Source organism: Gorilla gorilla, chromosome 13 (assembly GCF_029281585.2).
Source record: "Gorilla gorilla gorilla isolate KB3781 chromosome 13, NHGRI_mGorGor1-v2.1_pri, whole genome shotgun sequence".
In the NCBI taxonomy this organism is placed as follows: Eukaryota; Metazoa; Chordata; class Mammalia; order Primates; family Hominidae; genus Gorilla; species Gorilla gorilla.
In genome coordinates, this window is record NC_073237.2 from 12,294,494 (window position 1) to 12,315,173 (window position 20,680).

General features: G+C 53.8%; 1 pseudogene; it reads right to left on the reverse strand.

Annotated features, from left to right (window-relative positions):
* Positions 1-2,988: 2,988 nt before the first annotated feature.
* On the reverse strand, positions 2,989-20,448 carry LOC129523512 (glutathione hydrolase 1 proenzyme-like; annotated as a pseudogene).
* Between the last annotated feature and the right edge of the window lie 232 nt (positions 20,449-20,680).

The window sequence follows — 20,680 nt, forward strand, 5'->3', positions numbered from 1 at the left end:
CCAGGCTCAGCAGGGGTGCAGGTGATGTGGGGTGGAATCCTTCCCACATGGCCCCCACAGTCCTCCCCGCTTCCTCCCCAGCTGAACACTGCCTGCTCCAGATGTCTACATCTGGAGTCCGGGCGCCTCCATCTGGGCAGCAGAGAAACTGAGGCACAGAGACAGACTGTGTCCTTACAGGCCACACAGCCTGCCAGGCCCCTATGTCTGGCCAGAGCCCCTGGTCAGCCTGGGCCGCAGTGATTGTTTAGAGGTAGGCTGTTCCCACGGCTGCCTCTCACGGTATGGGGGCCTGTGGACGCCTCCTCCCGCCGCTACCCGACTCCCAAGCCTCAGTGACATTGCTCAACCAGGAGCTGAAGTGCATTCCTGGGCTCAGGCCAGCCCACCCATCGACCCGCTGCAGTCCTGGAAGCCCAGATGCCTGGGCAGCAGGAACAGTGGAGACAGCAGTGTGGGGGATGTCCCCCCTCCTCTCCCCACCATCCTCGTCAGGCAGAGGCCAGGGTGCAGGGACCACCCGAGCAAAGGCCCAGGGAAATGAATGGGTGTCATTCTAGTCCTGACCCGAGGCACAGCCAGGAAGGTCCCTGTGGGGAAAAGAAAGAGATATCAGACTGTTACTGTGTCTATGTAGAAAGAAGTAGACATAAGAGGCTCCATTTTGTTGTGTAGTAAGAAAAATTCTTTTGCCTTGAGATGCTGTTAATCTGTAACCCTAGCCCCAACCCTGTGCTCACAGAAACATGTACTGTGTCGACTCAAGGTTTAATGGATTTAGGGCTATGCAGGATGTGCTTTGTTAAACAAATGCTTGAAGGCAGCATGCTTGTTAAGAGTCATCACCACTCCCTAATCTCAAGTAAGCAGGGACACAAAACACTGCAGAAGGCTGCAGGGACCTCTGCCTAGGAAAGCCGGGTATTGTCCAAGGTTTCTCCCCATGTGACAGTCTGAAATATGGCCTCCTGGGAAGGGAAAGACCTGATCATCCCACAGCCCGACACCCGTAAAGGGTCTGTGCTGAGGAGGATTAGTAAAAGAGGAAGGCCTCTTTGCAGATGAGATAAGAGGAAGGCATCTCTCTCCTGATTGTCCCTGGGCAAAGGAATGTCTCGGTGTAAAACCCGATTGTATATTCCATCTACTGAGATAGGAGAAAACTGCCTTAGGGCTGGAGGTGGGACATGCTGGTGGCAATACTGCTCTTTAATGTATTGAGATGTTTATGTATACGCACATCAAAGCACAGCACCTTTTTCTTAACCTTGTTTATGACACAGACATTTGTTCACGTGTTTTCCTGCTGACCCTCTCCCCACTATTACCCTATTGTCCTGCCACATCCCCCTCTCTGAGATGGTAGAGACAATGATCAATAAATACTAGGGAACTCAGAGACTGGTGCCAGCGTGGGTCCTCCATATGCTGAGTGCAGGTCCCCTGGGCCCACTTTTCTTTCTCTATACTTTGTCTCTGTGTCTCTTTCTTTTCTCAGTCTCTTGTCCCACCTGATGAGAAACACCCACAGGTGTGGAGGGGCAGGCCACCCCTTCAGGTCCCTGAATGTCCTTCCTCAGGAAATGATGGGGGAAGGGGTGATGAGAATGAAGGAGAGGATGAGAATGAAGGGAGGAGCCCTCACCTCCCGAGGTAGTCCTGGGCTGAGCCCCATGGGACCTGGAGAACCAGGCTGTACCCCACCAGCGTGTCGGGTCCAGGAAGTCTCATGGCCAGCTCCCACTTCTCTTGCTGCTGTGCAACCCAGAGCAAGGCCTGCCCCTTCAGCTTCAGTCTTCTCCCCTGCAAATGGGGTCACAGCCTTTCCTCTCAGGCCAAAATAAGGGTTGAGGCCGGGTGCAGTGGCTCGCCCCTGTAATCCTAGCACTTTGGGAGACTGAGATGGGGGGACTGCTTGAAGTCAGGAGTTAAGACCAGCCTGGTCAACATAGTGAGACCCCATCTCTATTGGTTTAATTTTTTTAAAAAAAAATTAAATAAATAAAATAAGGATTGAAGAGTGACTTGTACACCAGTTGAGCCTACCTCCACCTCACCCTTGCAGAGCCCCAGAGACACAGCCCTCCAGAGCTCAGACCCAGTGGGACTTGACTCCACAGGCATAAAACCCTGTTTGTCTATGGGCCCTTTGGAATCACCAGGTTTTCGGGGCTCCTGAAGGATAGCCCTGACCTGGCCTCACCTGGTCCCTGGCCCCAGTGCCCCTGGTGATATCCAGGTGCTGGGCTGTGATCACCGCCTCCCACCAGCCCACCTCCACCAGCCCTTCCCAGAACCCTGCTCCAGGTGTTGGAACTGTGCACAGAGGAGGGAGCAGGCCCCGAGGGCGGCCTGGAGGGGCTGCCAATGGTGAAGGCTGCTGTGTCTAGCTGTTTCCTTCTGGACCCACTCCCTCTGGGCTGCGTCCCCGGCTGGACCAAGCCCTGATCCCTGGGATCTGGGGACATCTTCCCGTTTGCTGTTCCCTGAGAACCAGGCCTCCCTCTGGAGAGGATCACAAGCTTGGGTTTCACTCTGGGTTTGCTCTTGGGAACTCCCCCAGGGGCGTGGCTCTGACCGAGATGTTTTCCTCCAGCCTGTTGCCCAGTCCCCATTCCTCGGACCTCAGCTTCACCGCCAGTGTCATCGGCAGGTTGAGCTGGAGGCCTACGGGTCTGAGAAGGCGCCCGGGTTCCCAGCATCAGCTGGCCACCCTCTGCCTAAGAAAGCGCCAGGGTCGTGACACCCCCTGGTGGCTGCTCCTAGGTAGTGTCACTGCCCAGCCCCAGTAAGGGAGGGCCTGGCCCCAAAGTCCGAGGGATCAGGGTGGAAAGGGGCAGGGCTTGGTGTGAACCTTCCCCTGGCCCCCAGCCATGAGCCCCACTCTCCCCATGCTGAAGATGCTGAGGCTAGTTCCAGTGCCCGCATTGTGAAGATCTCCGAATCCCACCCCTCTGTTCCTCCCCAGCCAGATGGCTCCATTTCACACACAATACACTGAGGCCCAGAGAGTGGGGAGACAGGCCAGGGAGGCCACCTGGAGCCTGGCACAGTGGCCTCATTTATTATGCTGCTCTGCTGCTCACAGGGGAAGCCCGTCCCCCAAAGTCCTCTTCCTTATCCTCGTGAGTATCTTGTCCCTGGGTTGCTTGTCAGCCTTGTCTGCCTGGAGCAACCAGTAGCCAGTAGGTTCACTGCCTTTCCTGGAGTCCGAGGCAGCTGCCCAGCCACCAGCCGTGCGGACGATGGCTTGCACCACAGCGATGAAGGTGGACGCGATCTGGGTGTGATGGTGCCGGGTCTCCAGGGCTGCAGTCACTGCCTGGGGGTGGGAGGAGAGGGGAAGCCTGAGCAGGGCTCCAGATGCCACCTGAACCACGCCTGTGTGGTCACAGGCCTCAGCCCAGGTGGTGCCATTTCAGGCCAGGTCATCAGGAAGAGCAGGTTGGGGCATTCTGGGTCTCATTGGAGCAGGGGATTTGGCCCTCATGGCACAGGGGCTCCAGATGGCCCAGACACTAGAGAGAGGACACCAACCATTGTCCACTCTGTGATGATCCAGGCCTCCAGCCCAGGATGCTCTGGGGCCCCACACCGTGACTCAGTTTCTCCAACCCCTGGCCCACCTGGTCAATGTTTCTCTCCACTGTCGTGATGTTGGGCAGAAGCTGGTTGTGCAGCTGGGGCTCCTCCACGGCCCGCTTCACGTCATAGCCGAACCAGAGGTTGTAGATGATGGTCTGGGGCATTGGGAGTGTGATCAGCATGGCTTGGGGGCTGTGCGGAGTGAGAAGAGCCAGGGAGAAAAGGGGTGATGCATACCAGTGCAGTGGCTGTGGTGATCTGCGTGCCCCCAGCAGCTCCCACCACCATCCGGACCTGGCCGTCCTGGCCCACCATGATCGTTGGGAACATGGATGAGAGCGGCTGCTTCCCTGCGGCTGATGGGAGAAGACAGGGATGCCCGTCAGCTGCCTGCCCAGGACACCCGCCCCTCTCCACCCCAGTCCCCCACCCCCGGACTTCCACCCCATACCTGGCTGGATGAAATTGGCAGGTGAGGGGGGTACCCCAAACTCATTGGTGATGCTGGGAGAGCTGAAGTCGTCCATTCATTATTGAACAGGATCCCGCTGACCAGGGAGCAGACCTTGGAGCCAAAGCTACCACCCAGCCGGGTCAGACAGCGCCCGACCTTGCCTGGCCCAGCCTGGTCCCTATCCACCCACTGAGGCTGAAACATACTCACTGAGAGGCCCAGGATAAGCTACCAAGATTGGGCCTCAGTTTCCCACCAGGAAAAGAGGTGACGGAGCCACCTTACTGGATAAGTGGGCGGTCCCTGGGCCACCCACCTCTGGCACTTTCCCACCCAGGCGTCCCAGCAACCCCTACTAGAGGTTGATGGTGCTGGTGGCGGACACAGCACTGCCGTCCTCTGTGATGACAGACAGGTGAGCAGTGCCCCTGTCATCCGGCGTGTAGAACTCGGGCTTGTAGTAGGAGATTAGGTGAGTGGTGTTGTCAGAGATCTGGGCCCGGAGCTGGGCAGCGAAGAACTCAGAGGTCATGTTGCGGACCACCTGCCGAGACCCCAGAGCTGGCCTGATGAGGTGGGGAGGGAGGGTGAGGAGGGGGCACAGGTCTCAGAAGGCCCCTGACTGTGACTCTGACCAAAACCTTCTAGCACCCACAACCTTCCGTGGCTCCCCAGGACCCAAGGGCAGGCCCAGGACCTTGCACGACCAGTCTGACTCCCTGTCTTTGTTGCGTTTCAGTAACTCTGAATGTCTGTCTGCCTGGTCCTGAGCTTCCAGACCCTTGCCGCATTCAATCACTCATTCCTTCATGCAAAAAATATTTCTAGAGTTTGCACTGCATGCCTGGCACTGGGGAATCAACAGGGAACAGACACTTACGTCCTGCCCTCATGCCAAGAAAAACAAAGACACACAGGGAAAGTGCTGAAACCACAAGCCAGGTAAGGGGAATCAAGAGGCATGAGGTATGGGCAGAGTGGTCAGGGAGGGCTTCTCAGAGGAGGCAACGTGTGAAAAGAGCCTGGAATGCAGCCTAAATGGTCAGTGCAAAGGCCCTGAGGCAGGTGGTATAGGCTGGTGAGCGATAGGCAGAGAGTGAATGGAGTGGGGTGGGGAGAAGAGGATGAAGATGCAGGCTGGGGCCCAACCCACAGGACCTCCTAGGTCCCATAAAAACTGGCTTTTGCTCTGTGCCATGCAGGCTTAGGGCAGAGGAATGAGCAGGCTGGGGAGTGTTTTCACAGGGTCCCTCTGGCAGCTATGACAGGGATAAGGATAAATCCCAAAGGGGAGGCTGTGGGTATCAACCAGGCAAGAGATGATGGCCTGGGTGGGAGAAAGAGAAGAATCAAGGATGGTGCCGACTAGCGAGATAAACCCTGCAGAAGGGGCAGGTTTGGGGATGGTCAGAAGCTTGATATTGGACACTTCATCAGACCTGAAGAGCATGGGTGCAAGTATAAAAAAAATAAATAAATAAGCATGGGTTCACAGGCAAGGGCAGGCTGAGAGATGAACATGGAAGTATTGACATTGAGTGGCTGCTGGATGCCATGAGCCTGGCCAAGGTCCCCAAGGCAGTGGCGAGGAGGAGATGAGGAGGTCAAGGAGGAGACAGAGAGGATGGACCCAAAGGCCGAAGAAAATGCCTCAAGAGAGTTTCAACATCAGGCGCGGTGGCTCATGCCTGTAATCCCAGCACTTTGGGAGGCCGAGGCCTGAAATCCCAGCACTATGGGAGGGCGGATCATGACGTCAGGAGATCGAGACCATCCTGGCTAACACAGTGAAACCCCGTCTCTACTAAAAATACAAAAAGTTAGCTGGGCGCAGTGGAGGGCACCTGTAGTCCCAGCTACTTGGGGGACTGAGGCAGGAGAATGGCGTGAACCTGGGAGGCGGAGCTTGCAGTGAGCCGAGATCTCGCCACTGCACTCCAGCCTGGGGGACAGCCTGGGGGACAGAGCGAGACTCCGTCTCAAAAATAAAATATAAAATAAAATAAAATAAAATAAAATAAAATAAAATAAAATAAAATAAAATAAAGTTTCAGCAACACCCCACAGATTAGTTGACCAATCCCAGGGAAAGGTGTTCTGTCTGAAACTGCCCTCAAGGAAACAGAAAGGCAAATCCACGATGTGGGACATTTTCCAAGACTACTGCCCTGGGCTTTAAAAATCAACAAAACAGGCCAGGCACGGTGGCTCATGCCTGTAATCCCAGCACTTTGGGAGGCCGAGGCAGGCGGATCACGAGGTCAGGAGATCGCAATCATGGTGAAACCCCGTCTCTACTAAAAATACAAAAAATTAGCTGGGCGCAGTGGCAGGCGCCTGTAGTCCCAGCTACTCGCGAGGCTGAGGCAGGAGAATGGCGTGAACCCAGGAGGCGGAGCTTGCAGCGAGCTGAGATAGCGCCACTGCACTCCAGCCTCCGTGACAGAGCAAGACTCTGTCTCAAAAACAAACAAACAAAAAAACACACCTGTAATCCCAGCAATTTGGGAGGCTGAAGTGGGAAGATAGTTTGACCCCAGGAGTTTGAGACCAGTCTGGGCAAGACCCTGTCTCTAAAAAAAAATACAAAAATTATCCAGGTTTGGTGGCACGTGCCTCTGGTCCCAGCTGCTCAGGGGGCTGAAGTGGGAGGATTCCTTGAGCCCTGGAGGTTGAGGCTGCAGTGAGCCAAGATCACACCACTGCACTCCAACCTGGATGACAGAGACTCTGTGTCTAAACAAAAACACAACAAAAACCAAACAGCCAAGGGAGCCTGCTGTAGGCAAAGAGAAGGGACAGCAGGTTGTGTCACCCCAACATCCTGCTGTGCTATGTTCAAGTCTCACTTTTGAGACACACCCTGAGGTGTGACATCAGTAACCTACTGTGGAATCCTTCAGAAAAACACGAATCCCAATAGATGTGGGTGGAGACGGAGAGAGTTAGGAAATCTGGCAGAAACGTCCACACTGCAGACTCCAGGAAAAGGGAACATTGATGCTTGGGCAGTTTTGGGATTTTTTTACATTTTTGTAGGTGCGAAAAATTTGCAAAATGAAAACTCGAGGAGAGTGTGGTGAGCTGTGTGAGATGCTGCTGAGTGGGGCCTGATGGGGAAACTGAGGCTGGACATGAAGATCTGGTGGCATGGGGATAGAGCAGGGGAGAGGATACCCTGAAGGGAGAGAGGACATAGCCCAGCCATGTTTGCTGTAAGAGGAGCAAAGGACAGAAGGAGGCAGCAGATAGAAATTTCTAGAGCAACAACAGCTGCCTTTCTTTCGGGAATAATCCGTGATAAAGAAGTAAATCGTCAGAGGCAGAAAGGAGCATTGTAGGAACAGCACCCCGAGCCAGCAAGTAGATGAAAGAGCTGGCCTTAGCCAAAAGGGAGGGCAGAGGGACACGCTGCAGTGGCTCTGTCCCCTCAGAGAGACAAGACACCAGGTCACTGGCTGCAGCGGGAGTCAGAGGTGCAGAATGCTCACGGGGAAAGAGAAGACACCACCCGGGCAGCTGACGCCCCTCCTGGGAGGTCACTGGTCAGTGTGGGGGGGTCTGCAGATCCACCCAGGAATGCCAAGGACCCAAGTAGGTAAGGAGGAATGTGAGGATCCTCAGCGGGAAGGGATATGACAGGGTCTTATAGGGACCCAGCGTGGAGCTGGGGCAGCTACTGAGTGAGTGGGTCAGGTGGTGCAGGGCTGAGGGTGGCATCTGGGAAGCATTAGTTTGGAGTGACAGGGAGTGGGTGGCCGAGGTCTCTGTTCACCTGGCCGTCTCCCTTTCACCCATCCATCTCACCATGCCCGAGGGCTGCAATGCCCCCATGTGTTCCTCATCTCAGCACTGAGCACTCGAGAACCACAGCATGTGCAAAGGACCTGAGGTAGGAGGGTGGCCACTAATTCCCCACACTGTCAGTTCTGTGGGGCAGAAGCCAAGACTGGGGGTCACCCACCAGTCCATCTGAGCACACAGTAGGCCCGCAATCAAAGTTTGTGGCAGGAATGGATTCAGAAAGCATATGTGAGGCTGTAGCCACCCTGGGGAGCCCACCCGATGCCTCTACAGCAGGCCCCACACCCACAGTGGGCCAGCCCCTGCCCCTTACTTCAGTCACATCCACAAACTTGGGGTTCCCAAGCAGGGTCCTCTTGGCGTAGGCAAACCGGAAAGCCTCTATGATGCGGTGGTACGTCAGGCCCTTCTGCTCGGGGGTCTCCACGCTCTCCCGGGAGAAGCTGTACCCTGGTTGATCAGAGCCAGGTGCATGTTGCTGAGCCCCAGAGACTCTGAGGGGCTCAGAGGGTTAACAACTGCCTGAGCCACTTTGCCCACCTCAAGGAGCGTTTAATAACCAATAGCAGCAGCTGCTTCAGAAGGCTGTGGTGAGAGTGAAGTAAGGTGAGGGCTCCTGAGCCTGGGCCTCACGTCACGCATCAGCTCTGGCCATTCAGTGACCAAGTGGCAGGGTCACCCACTGGACCAGGGTACCCTCTGGACCAGGCCCTGCAGCCCTGAGCTCCTGCACCTCTCTCCCTCCTGATGACTCCTGTTCCTCCTCCAACCCTTGAGCATTGCCCGCTTCAGCCCTGTCGCTCTGCACTGCCTCCTTCAGGACATGGTGAGCTGTGATGCAGGGACACACCTCGGGAGCTCAGTGATGGAAAGATGTGGCATGGGGGGCGAGCAGAGATGCAGCAGGGGTGGGGCGTGGGGAGAGAGAGGCAGTGTCATGGGTCCTACCACACAGCTGTGGTGCAACCACTCAGCTTTGAGGATGTTGAGGATGAGGGCCAGCACGGGCCCACTGAGCGGCGCACTGGGCATGTACAGCACTGCGTCTCCCAGACTGATGTTCAGCGGGTGCTCGATCAGCTCAGCACAGTAGTTATTCAGGCCCTCAGCTGTCACAATGCCCCCTGCAATGGGACAGCAGCTCGAATGGGCACTGGGATGGGGCTGCACCACTGCGTGGAGGATGGAGCTGCACCAGTGGGGTTGGGGGCAGGCATGGCTGCACCATGGTGGTGGGGAAAAGCCTGTACCTACCAGGGAGGACAGAGTGCACTACTGGAGGGGTGAGACTGTGCCCTGGGAGGGGGCCACAGGCAACCTCACCTCCTTGGGAACCTCACCAGCTCTGGCACTCCTGTCTCCCTGACACTGCTCACCACCTGACAGCCGGTCTGGGGCCACCTGCCCTCTGCCTGCTTGGCTTAGTGGCTTCCTGTCTGCCTTCTCTCATCTGTGGCCAGAGAGTGTTTTCTGTTTTTTTTTTTTTTTTTTTTTTTTAGAGATAGGATCTTGCTCTGTCACCCAGGCTGGAGCGCAGTGGCTTAATCACAGCCTTGAACTCCTGGGCTCAAGTGATCCTCCAGCAGACCCTCCCCAGTAGCTGAGACTAAAGGCACAACTACACCCAGCAAAATTTTAATTTTTTTTGTTGTGTTTTGCTATATTTCTTTTTTTTTTTTTTGAGATGGAGTCTCACTCTATCTCCCAGGCTGGAGTGCAGTGGCGTGATATCGGCTCACTGCAAGCTCCGCTTCCCAGGTTCACGCCATTCTCCTGCCTCAGCCTCCCAAGTAGCTGGGAATGCAGGCACCCACCACCACACCTGGCTAATTTTTTTGTATTTTTAGTAGAGACAGGTTTCACTGTGTTAGCCAGGATGGTCTCGATCTCCTGACCCTGTATCCACACGCCTCGGCCTCCCAAAGTTCTGGGATTACAGGCGTGAGCCACCATGCCCGGCCGGGTTTTGCTATATTTCTTTTCACTATGCTTTGAATTTTTTGTTTTCTTGTTCCCCACCCCCACCCCCACTATATTTATGTAGATTCTCAATATTTTTTTTGTAGACTCACTATGTTGCCCAGCCTTGTCTTGGACCTCCTGGCCTCAACTTCTACCTCAGCCTCCCAAAGTGTTGGGATTACAGGCATGAGACACCAAGCTTGGCCTCAGAGGGCCTTTTCTTTCTTTTTTTTTTTTTGAGATGGAGTCTCACTCTGTGGAGTGCAGTGGTGCAATCTCGGCTCACTGCAACCTCAGCCCCCCAGGTTCTAGCGATTCTCCTGCCACAGCCTCCCAAGTAGCTGGGATTACAGGCACAACCCACCATGCCTGACTAATTTTGCATTTTTAGTAGAGACAGGGTTTCACCATGTTGGCCAGGCTGGTCTTGAACTCCTGACCTCAGGTGATCCACCCGCCTGGGCCTCCCAAAGTGCTGGGATTACAGACGTGAGCCACGCACCTGGCTCAGAGGGCCTTTTCTAACTGGAGAATTCCTGCCGGTGTCCCTGCTGCTTAGCCTCTTCTCCTCACGTGAATGGATAGAGGGAGGGAGGGAGGCTCTTAATTCTCCTGGAGTCAGCTCCAAACAGACAGGGTATTGGCATGCCAATTTCCAGCCTCAGTGGTAAAGGTCGACAAGCTAATCACCCTCCTCCATGAAACAGTGACAAAAATTACCTGAAGAAAGCCACAGCCAAGCTCCAGGCCCCTGCCCCACAAATCCCCTTCCCCATGCCTCTCTCAAGGCGACCCTCATCCCTTGTAACCCTCTTGGTGAATCAAAGCCCCCTCTACTGGGCCTTAGCCCAGCTGTTCCTCTGCTAGGAATCCCTTCCTCTCTCTGCCTAACGAAGTAATCTGCAGCCCAGCCACCACCTCCTCCAAGAAGTCCTCCTGGATCTTCAGGCTGTATTCTAGTGCTTCCCCAGCCCTGGCTCTTGCCTACACCTGCATTTACCCCAACAGGGACTTGCTCTCCTGGACTGTGTGGCCTCTCTTGGTTTTGATATAAGCAGGAGCTGTGGACCCACATGGCCAGTCACTGACCCTCCTCCACCAGGAACTTCCTGCAGGCTCAGGCAAGACAGGAGGACCCCATGGCTCTGGGCTACAGCTCAGGGTTTCCACTGCAGAGTTCCTCACCCGGGCCCTTAAGGTTACCCACTCACCGGCCGCCTGGATGTCCTTCACAATCTGGGCCGTGAGGCTGCCATTGTAGAAGGCCTGGGCACCCTGAATGGCCAGCGTCTCGTAGGTGTCAGCCAGCCGCGGCAGGGTCAGTCTCTCCCCCTCCCGAAGCACCTTTCTATCCCGGCAGAACACCTCACTGGGGCAGAGGGGGCTCATGTGAGGCAGCAGGTGGGGTGGACTTAGCTACACCACCCCCCACACCTGCCCACACGGGAGACCAGCACAAAGCAGGGGCGGCGCCTGTCACAGGTGGGTGGCCCCGTCACTCAGCACTCGTCCTCCTAGTGTCCCTTCCGGGAACCTCCTAGTGTCCCTTGCCACTCAGGACACATGGCCAGCCACAGTGGCCACTGGGACCCCACGCTCAGAATGTGTCCCCACACGTGGTGGGAAGGGTCTGTATCTCCTCATCCCATTATCAGCGCAGGGTCCTGAAGGCAGAGGGCCGCTCCACTGCTGCTACAGCCTGCAAGGTCCTTGGGCTGTGCCTGCCCTGCCTGTGTCAGGGGGCCACACCCACAGACATACCACAAGACAGGCTGCTGCTCGATGACCGTCCGCTTGTTTTCCAGGGCTAGTGCCAAGCCCTTGCCCATGGGGAAGCCCTGGCGGGCCAGCTGGATGCTGGGCTGGAAGAGACGAGCCCAGGGCAGCCGCCCATGCCGCTGGTGTGCCAGCTCATAGCCTCGGATCTCCCCAGGCACCGCCACCGACAGCCCTCCTGGGGAGAGAGAGCCACAGTTAGTGACCCTGAGTGGGGGACATCGGGATCTCTCGCAGGCAGCATCCCAGGCACAGTCCCTGACTCGTTTTACAGATGGGGAAATGAGGCTTAGGAGGAAAGGTTTTTTTTTTCTTTTTTGAGTTGGGGTCTTGCCATCTTGCCCAGCCTGATCTCGAACTCCTGGATTCAAGCAATCCTCCCACCTCAGCCTCCTGAGTAGCTGAGATTACAGGCGTGAACACCACACCCAGCAGAAGGGGATTTTTAATTTTTTTATTTATTTTTTAATTTTAATTTTTTTTTTAGGAGGGGATGTTTAATTTTTTTTAAGAGGGGCTCAGCAGGTAGGAGTGTACATGGACCAGGGATGTCTGAGGAGGGCACAGGAGGGGAAGCAGTAGCATGCGGCTGGGTTTTGCTGTCCCAGGATGAGGTGTCTGTCTGTGCAGGTGCCTGCATGTCTAAAATCCTGTGCCAGGCCAGACCCCCTCCCATCTCGCTGACCACAAGGGCTTATCCTGTAAGACTCATGGGCTCCACCAGAATGTGCCAAAACAAGAGCAGATCCCACCCTGACCCAGGTCAAGCACAGGCCACCTTCAAGACACAGCCAGCCCCAAGAAAGGGCTCCCTTCCTCTTTTCTACTGCCCCAGAGAGGCAAGACTGAGCCTTAACCTCCATCCTGTCCCCTCTCGCAGCCTCAGTTTCTCCATCCAACTATAAGGGTTTTTGTTTGTTTGTCTGTTTTGAGACAGGGTCTCACTCTGTTGTCCCAGCTGGAGTGCAGTAGTGCAATCATGGCTCACTGCAGCCTTGGCTTCCCAGGCTCAAGCGATCCTCCCACCTCAGCCTCTGAAGTACCTAAGACTACAGACATACCCCACTACACGTGGCTTTTTTTTTTTTTTTTTTTTTTGAGATGGAGTTTCACTCTTGTTGCCCAGGCTGGAGTGCGATGGCACAATCTTGGCTCACTCCAACCTCCACCTCCCGAGTTCAAGTAATTCTCCTGCCTCAGCATCCCAAGTAGCTGGGATTACAGGCATGTACAACCATCCTTGCTAATTTTTGCATTTTTAGTAGAGACGGGGTTTTACCAGATTGGTCAGGCTGGTCTTGAACTCCTAATATCAGGTGATCCATCCTCCTCAGCCTCTCAGAGTTTTGGGATTACAGGCGTGAGCCACCACTCCCAGCCTAATTTTTTATTTTTATTTGTTGTAGAGACAGGGGTCTTGCTACGTTGCCAAGACTGGTCTCAAACTCTGGCCTCAAGCAATCCTCCCACCTCAGCCTCCCAACATGCTGGGATTACAGGTGCACCCAGTCTATAAGGGGTTTTGCCTTCCAGTTCTGACTTTTGAGGAGGTCATTGGAAACAGACCCCTGGGCCTGCTTCCCCCCGAGCCCCACTGCCCATATGGACACTACAGACACTGACCCTTTGCCCAGAAAGGTACAACTATGGCCTCTGCCCCCAGGTACTCTCCTGCTCTTGCGAGAGATGTTGGGGCCATTTGGCTTGGCTTGGTGGCTGCTGCTCTAGAACTGCCTCTCCCACCCTGAAGCCTGGCACAAGTTTCCAAGAGCTGGTGGTTTCAATTCCTAGAAGCTGCACATACATCCCGGAAGGTCTGACACCCAGCACATGATTCCTTCCACCTTGTAGTTAGACAGAAGTTCTTTTCTGTTTTGTTTTGTTTTTTGTTTGTTTGTTTTTGAGATGGAGTCTTGCTCTGTCTCCCAGACTGCAGTGCAGTGGCATGATCTCAGCTCACTACAACCTCCGCCTCCCAGGTTCAAGCGATTCTCCTGCCTCAGCCTCCCGAGTCGCTGGGTTTACAGGCACAGGCCAGCACACCAGGCTAATTTTTGGATTTTTAGTACAGATGGGGTTTTGCCATGTTGGCCAGGCTGGTTTCAAACTCCTGACCTCAGGTCATCCACCCACCTCAGCCTTCCAAGGTGCTGGGATGACAGGCGTGAGCCACCGTGCCCAGCCAAGACAGGAGAAGTTCTAATCTTTGATAGCAGACCAGGGTGATGATGCTTAGCAACAGTATTTTGTATATTTCAAAGTAACGAAGAGAGGAATATGGTGCTAACACCCAGAAATGAAAAATATTCAAGGTGACGGAGACTCCAAATACCCTGCCTTGATCATTATACACTCTATGCATGTAACAAGCACTCACATGTACCCATAAATATAGAAAATATCATGTATCAATATCAGAAAAAAATCTTCTCCTGACCTCAGGCCAATCAGACTCTCATGCCGCCACACTTGCCAAGTTCTCTGGTGACCCCCACACTGCCAGACCCAGTGCCCCTCTCAGCTTTACTGGGCTCATCACTCTCCCTGAGAGCCGCCCCTGCATCCCAGCACCTGGCTCCACCCGAGTCTCCCCCGCCTGCCATCCTAGCTCCTACTCTCCCCTCTGTCTTTGCTCTCTCTCCTCGTGGTCTGCTTGACATCTGAGCTTCAGCCTCCATTTATGCACTAACTCCCAAATTGACCTGCTGGCCTGGACTGCTCCTCTGATCACCAGACCTGAGTATCTACCTGCCTGCTCGAAGAAAACATCTCAAACTTCACCGTGCCCAAAACCGAGCTCTGAGTGTCTGCTCAACCTGCGTCCTGAGAACTCTGCCTGTCTCCATTAGGGTCACCCCATCCTTCCAGGTACAGACAAAAGATCAGGGGTCCCCGGGGACTCCCTACACAAGCATCACACCCAACCCATCCTCAAATCCACAGGCTCCACTTCCAAGTGTGTCTGTCCAGCATCAGCCACTTCCCAGCACCCTCTCCACGAATTACTGCAGTGACCTCTGGACAGGTCCCCACATGCTCCCTGCCCCTTACACAGCAATCCGTAGGCCAGATCCATCCCCTTCCACTCACACACTCCACGAGCCCCCACTTCCCTCAGACAGGAAGCAGAGGCTTCACCATAACCTAAGAGATCCCACACAACCTGGGCCATTTCCCTTGGGTCACTTGCTGCAGCCTCCCTAGCTCCCCACAGGGCTCTGTCCCTGCCATCACACCTGGATAGCAGACCAGGAGATAACTCCCCTGACCCCATCTCTGCCTCTGGGTCTTTGCTCAGATGTCTCCTTCCCTGACTGGGTCACCCTCCATAGAGTCCCAGATTTTGAGGCCCTCCAGGTCTGTTTTTCTGCAGCCCGTAACACACCCGCACCTGCCTAGTTTCTTTTCCCACCTGGAGTGTCACAGATTTCCTCTGCCATCTTTGTTTTTCACCCCAGCTTCAGGAACAACAGCTGATTCTTTAAGACAATGCTCAATACATTCTAGTTAAATAAATGATTCTAAGCATCCACAAGGTGCCAAGCCTATGATTCCCGCATTCTCTTACCCTGAGCAACTTCATGTCTACAGATGCTGAGTTTCTCAATGAGTATTAAAAACAAATGAAAGATTGGCGGGGCACAGTGGCTCACGCCTGTAATTCCAGCACCTTGGGAGGCCGAGGCAGGGGGATCACGAGGTCAGGAGATCGAGGGACCAGCCTGGGCAACATAGTGAAAACCCGTCTCTACTAAAAAATACAAAAAATTAGCCGGGTGTGGTGACAGGCACCTGTAGTCCCAGCTACTCGGGAGGCTGAGGCAGGAGAATGGCGTGAACTCAGGAGGCAGAGCTTGCAGTGAGCCGAGATCGCATCACTGCACTCCAACCTGGGCGACAGAGTGAGACTCCATCTCAAAAAAAAAAAAAGAAAAAAAAAATCAAAGATTGAGTATGTTGCAGAAGACTCCAAAGGGCGCCACCCAGGACCCCCACCTGAAGTCTAAGACCTGCTATGGTGAGTGTGTCCTGCCCCTCCATCCTCCAACATTTTTTTTTTTTTGAGACGGAGCTTCGTTCTTGTTGCCCAGGCTGGAGTGTAGTGGCATGATCTCGGCTCACTGCAATCTCCACCTCCTGGGTTCAAGCGATTCCCCTGCCTTAGCCTCCTGAGTAGCTGGGATATTACAGGCCTGTGCCACCATGCCCGACTTATTGTACTTTTAATAGAGAAAGGGTTTCACTATGTTGGCCAGGCAGGTCTTGAACTCCTGACCTAGGTGATCCATCTGCCTCAGCCTCCCAAAGTGCTGGGATTACAGGCGTGAGCCTGTGAAAAAAAGGCCCAGCCTTTTTTTTTTGACAGGGTCTCACTTTGTTGTCCAAGCTAGAGTGTAGTGGTATAATCATGGCTCACTGCAGCCTCAACCTCCTGGGCTCAAGTGATCCTCCCACCTTAGACTCCTGAGTAGCTGGGACCATAAGCACACACCGCCATACCTAGCTAATTATTTTTCCCATTTTTTTGTAGAGATGGAGTCTTGCTATGTTGTCCAGGCAGGTCTCCTGGGCTCATGTGCTCCTCCTGACTTGGCCTCCTAAAGTGCTAGGACTAGAGGCGTTGAGTTGTTGAGACCCTCCCATCCTCCAACTTTTATCTCACAATCTATTGTGCCTCCTTTGGGGACAGACAGTGGCTTCCTGGATGGACAGTGGCTTCCCTTCAGGTACCTGGGGAATTTGGGGGCCTCCTCTCCACTTAAGACCAGATTAGAAAAGAGAGACTCCACCTCACATTCTAGAGCGCCATCCCCACAAATGAACAAATGAGTGAATGGGATGCCTGTTGAAAAGGCAGGATATAGACAGCCTGGGTTCAATTTTAGCTTCAACACCTCCCAGCTGTGTGACCTCAGCTGATTTGCATGACCTGTCTGAGACTCAGCATCCTCACCCTGTAAAGTGGGAATCCACACAGCATCCCCTAGCCCAAAGGAGCTGGGAGGGTTGTGAGAGGCTCGTGGGTGAAAAGCGCAGAGCAGAGCGTGGGCCCCAGTGAGCCCTGGTCCATGAGGTCTGCTAGCATAATAATTATTCTTTCCACGTGCTGCACAGAGTGGCCCCGGAGGCCTTAGCAGAAATAACAGAAGCTCCCGGCCCTTTACCGTGGTGATGATGGTCCTGACCACTCATTGTGGGACGGTGCTATGGGGCCAGGAAGGGATGGGGGGTGCTAGAACTGCCCCTGAACCCTGACGGGAGCAGGCTCCTGTGGGCAAGGCCCCTTCCCGGTGGCTCAGCCAGCTCTGCACCCATGCCCCAAGTCTGCAGCATGGCTTACCCTTCTGGGACTGCTCCGAGCTGTTGAACATGCTGGCAAAGGCCAGCCTGGGGGCCACCTCGTGGGCATTGATGACCTCAGCTTTTCCTAGAAGGAGAAGCAGGTAGGCAGGCCCACCCACCCAAACCCTTTATGCCACGTGAGCCTGGGGGCCACCGAGCTGTGCCTCGGCCCAACCCACAACCCCTGCCCCTCTCCCTCTCCTCTTCCGAGGCACTCATGGGTGGTGCTGTTGTAGATGGTGAGGAAGAGGCCACCCTCGATGCTCATGCTGTGGGCATTCATGAGCCCCACACACAACAGGGCTGCAATGGCTGCATCCACTGCAGAGCCAGCGTCCCGCAGTGCATCCCTGCCATGTGGCACATAAAGGCATGAGAACCTGCAGGCTTCCACCCTGGCCCCGCATACACACCCTGCTGCCCACCTGCCCAAAGGAGGATGGAAGAGAAGTCCATTCGAGTTTTGGGGTTTTTGTTTTTAGTTTCTTTCTTTTTTGTTTTGAGATGGAGTCTTGCTCTATTGCCAGGCTGGAGTGCAGTGGCACGATCTCAGCTCACTGCAACCTCTGCCTCCCGGGTTCAAGCCATTCTCCTGCCTCAGCCTCCTGAGTAGCTGGGACTACAGGTGCATGCCACCATGCCCAGCTAATTTTTGTATTTTTAGTAGAGACCGTGTTTCACCATGTTGGCCAGGATGATCTCTATCTCTTGACCTCATGATCCGCCTGCCTTGGCCTCTTTTTTTTTTTTTTTGGAGACAAAGTCTCTCTTTGTTGCTCAGGCTGGAGTGCAGTGGTGTGATCTCAGATCACTGCAGCCTCAGTCTCCTGGGCTCAATTGACACTCCCATCTCAGCCTCCCAAGTAGCTGGGACTATGGGCACATGCCACCATGCCCAGCCAATTTTGTTTGTTTGTGTATTTTGTAGAGATGGGGTTTCATCATGTTGCCCAGGCTGGTCAAGAACTCCTGTGCTCAAGTAATCCACCCACCTTGGCTTCCCAAAGTGCTGGTATTACAGGCATGAGCCACTGTGCCCAGCCTTTGTTTTATGAGACAGGGTCTCACTTTGTCACCCAGGATGAAGTGCAGTGGCACAGTCTTGGCTCAATGCAGCTTTGACCTCCTGGGCTCAAGCAATTCTCCCACTTCAGTCTCCTGAGTAGCTGGGACTACAGGTAAGAACCACCACACCGGGCAATTTTTTGTCTTTTTTGTAGAGATAGGGTCTTTCTATGTTGCCCAGGCTGGTCTCGAACTCATGGTCTAAAGCAATCCTATCGCCTCAACCTCCCAAAGTGCTGGGATTACAGTTTCTTCTTTTTCTTTTCTTTTTTTTTTTCTGAGACAGAGTTTCACTCAGTTGCCCAGACTGGAGTGCAGTGGCATGATCTTAGCTCACTGCAACCTCTGCCTCCTGGGTTCAAGCGATTCTCCTGCCTCAGCCTCCTGAGTAGCTGGGATTATAGGCGCATACCACCAAGCCCCGCTAACTTTTTATATTTTTAGTAGGGACAGAGTGCACCATGTTGGCCAGGCTGGTCTCGAACTCCTGACCTCGGGTGGTCTGCCCGCCTCAATCCCCCAAAGTGCTGGGATTACAGGTGTAGACCACCTTGCCCAGACAGTTTCCTCTTTATGAAGCAAACAAATGTACATGATTTTTATAATTGGGACAAAAAGGGAAATTGCTATACTTCATTAATAACATTTTTTTTCCCTGCTAGAGATGGTGGCTTACACCTGTAATCTCAGCACTTTGGGAGGCCAAGGTGGAGGATCACTTGAGGCCAGGAGTTCAAGACCAGCCTGGGCAATAGAGTGAGACCATATCTACAAAACAGTCTTTTTAAATTAGTCAGGTGTGATGCATGCCTGTAGTCCTAGCTACTCAGGGGGCTGAGGTGGGAGGATCGCTTAAGCCCAAGAGTTCAAGGCTGCAGTGAGCTATGATCATGCCACTGCACTCCAGCCTGGGTGACAGAACAAGACCCTGTCTCAAAATATGAAAAACATAATATTTTTTCTGTTTAAGTCTTTAGAAGGGAACTGATCTTTATATATAACATGAGATAAGAGTCTAAAATAGAATAAAACAGTAGAAGCCAGGCACCATGGCTCACACCTGTAATCCCAGCACTTTAGGAAGCTGAGGCGGGAAGATCACTTAAACCCAAGAGTTTGAGGCTGCAGTGGGCTATGATCGCTCCCCTATACTCCAGCCTGGGTGACAGAGTAAGACTCCACCTTAAAAAAAGAATAAGCCCTTCATGTCCCTGTTTGGGCAACAGCGTTCCTTGGGGGGAGGGGGGAGGGATGGCATTGGGAGATACACCTAATGCTAAATGACGAGTTGGTGGGTGCAGCACACCAACATGGCACATGTGTACATATGTAACAAACCTGCACATTGTGCACATGTACCCTAAAACTTAAAGTATAATAATAATAAAATAAAATAAAAAAAGAAAGAAAGAAATTGTCTCCTATCCAAAAAAAAAAAAAAAACAGAAAAGAATAAGCCGGGCATGGTGGCTCACACCTGTAATCCCAACACTTTGGGAGGCCCAGGTGGGTGGATTACCTGAGGTCAGGAGTTCGAGACCAGCCTGACCAACATGGTGAAACCCCATCTCTACTAAAAACACCATAATTAGGCCAGGCCACAGTAGCTCACACCTGTAATCCCAGCACTTTGAGAGGCAGAGGTGGGAGGATCACAAGGTCAGGAGTTCAAGACCAGCCTGGCCAACATAGCAAAGCCCTGTCTCTACTAAAAATACAAAAATTAGCTGGGCATGGTGGCACATGCCTGTAGTCTCAGCTAATGTGGAGGCTGAGGCAGGAGAATCACTTGAATCTGGGAGGGGGAGGCTGCAGTAAGCCAAGATTGCACCACTGCCCTCCAGCCTGGGTAACAGAGTGATACTCTGTCTCGGAAACACACACACACACACACACACACACACACACACACACAAATCTGTTGAGCGTGGTGGCACACGCCTGTAATCCCAGCTACTTGGGAGGCTTAGGCATGAGAATCGCTTGAACTTGGGAGGCGGAGGTTGCAGTTAACTGAGATTGCACCACTGCACTCCAGCCTGGCAACAGAGCAAAACTCCATCTCTAAATAGATCGATCAATAGATAGATAGATAGATAGATAGCTAGATAGATAGATAGGAAGAAATAAGTAAAAATAGCCACCAAACAACAAAACAGTGGAGTTTATCCAAAGAGACAGAGACTCTTAGAACTGAGAAAAGGGGCCCTGTTTGGCTCTAGGAGACCCACATCCTGCTCTCGGAGTCACCATCCCCTTCCCAAAGGCTACTGAGAGAGTCCAAGCAAAGCTTACATGTGGGGAAACTGAGTCTCAGAGGGGTGAAGGTATTGCTCTGGTCCACTTGCCCAGTTTTCAGGGCCCATGTCCCATGCCCTGCCCCACTCACCTCCCAATCTCCGAGCACTGCTTGGCATCCGCAGCCACGGCAGCCCTGGTATACACATGGTTGTCAGGTTCCTTGGAGGCTGAGGGCAGCCAGAGACAGAGGACGACAATGAACAGCACCAGGACCACGGCCAGCAGGCCCAGCACCACTAACTTCTTCTTCATGGCTCTGCTGCTCCCACAGGGTAAGGAGCAGGGTCAGGCCCAGCCTCAGACATTCCCTGGCCCCTCCCCAACAGGGCACAGTCTAAAGTCGTGGCTCAGAAACACAAGGCCTGTGTCTCCTTCCTGCTTCCCAGAATA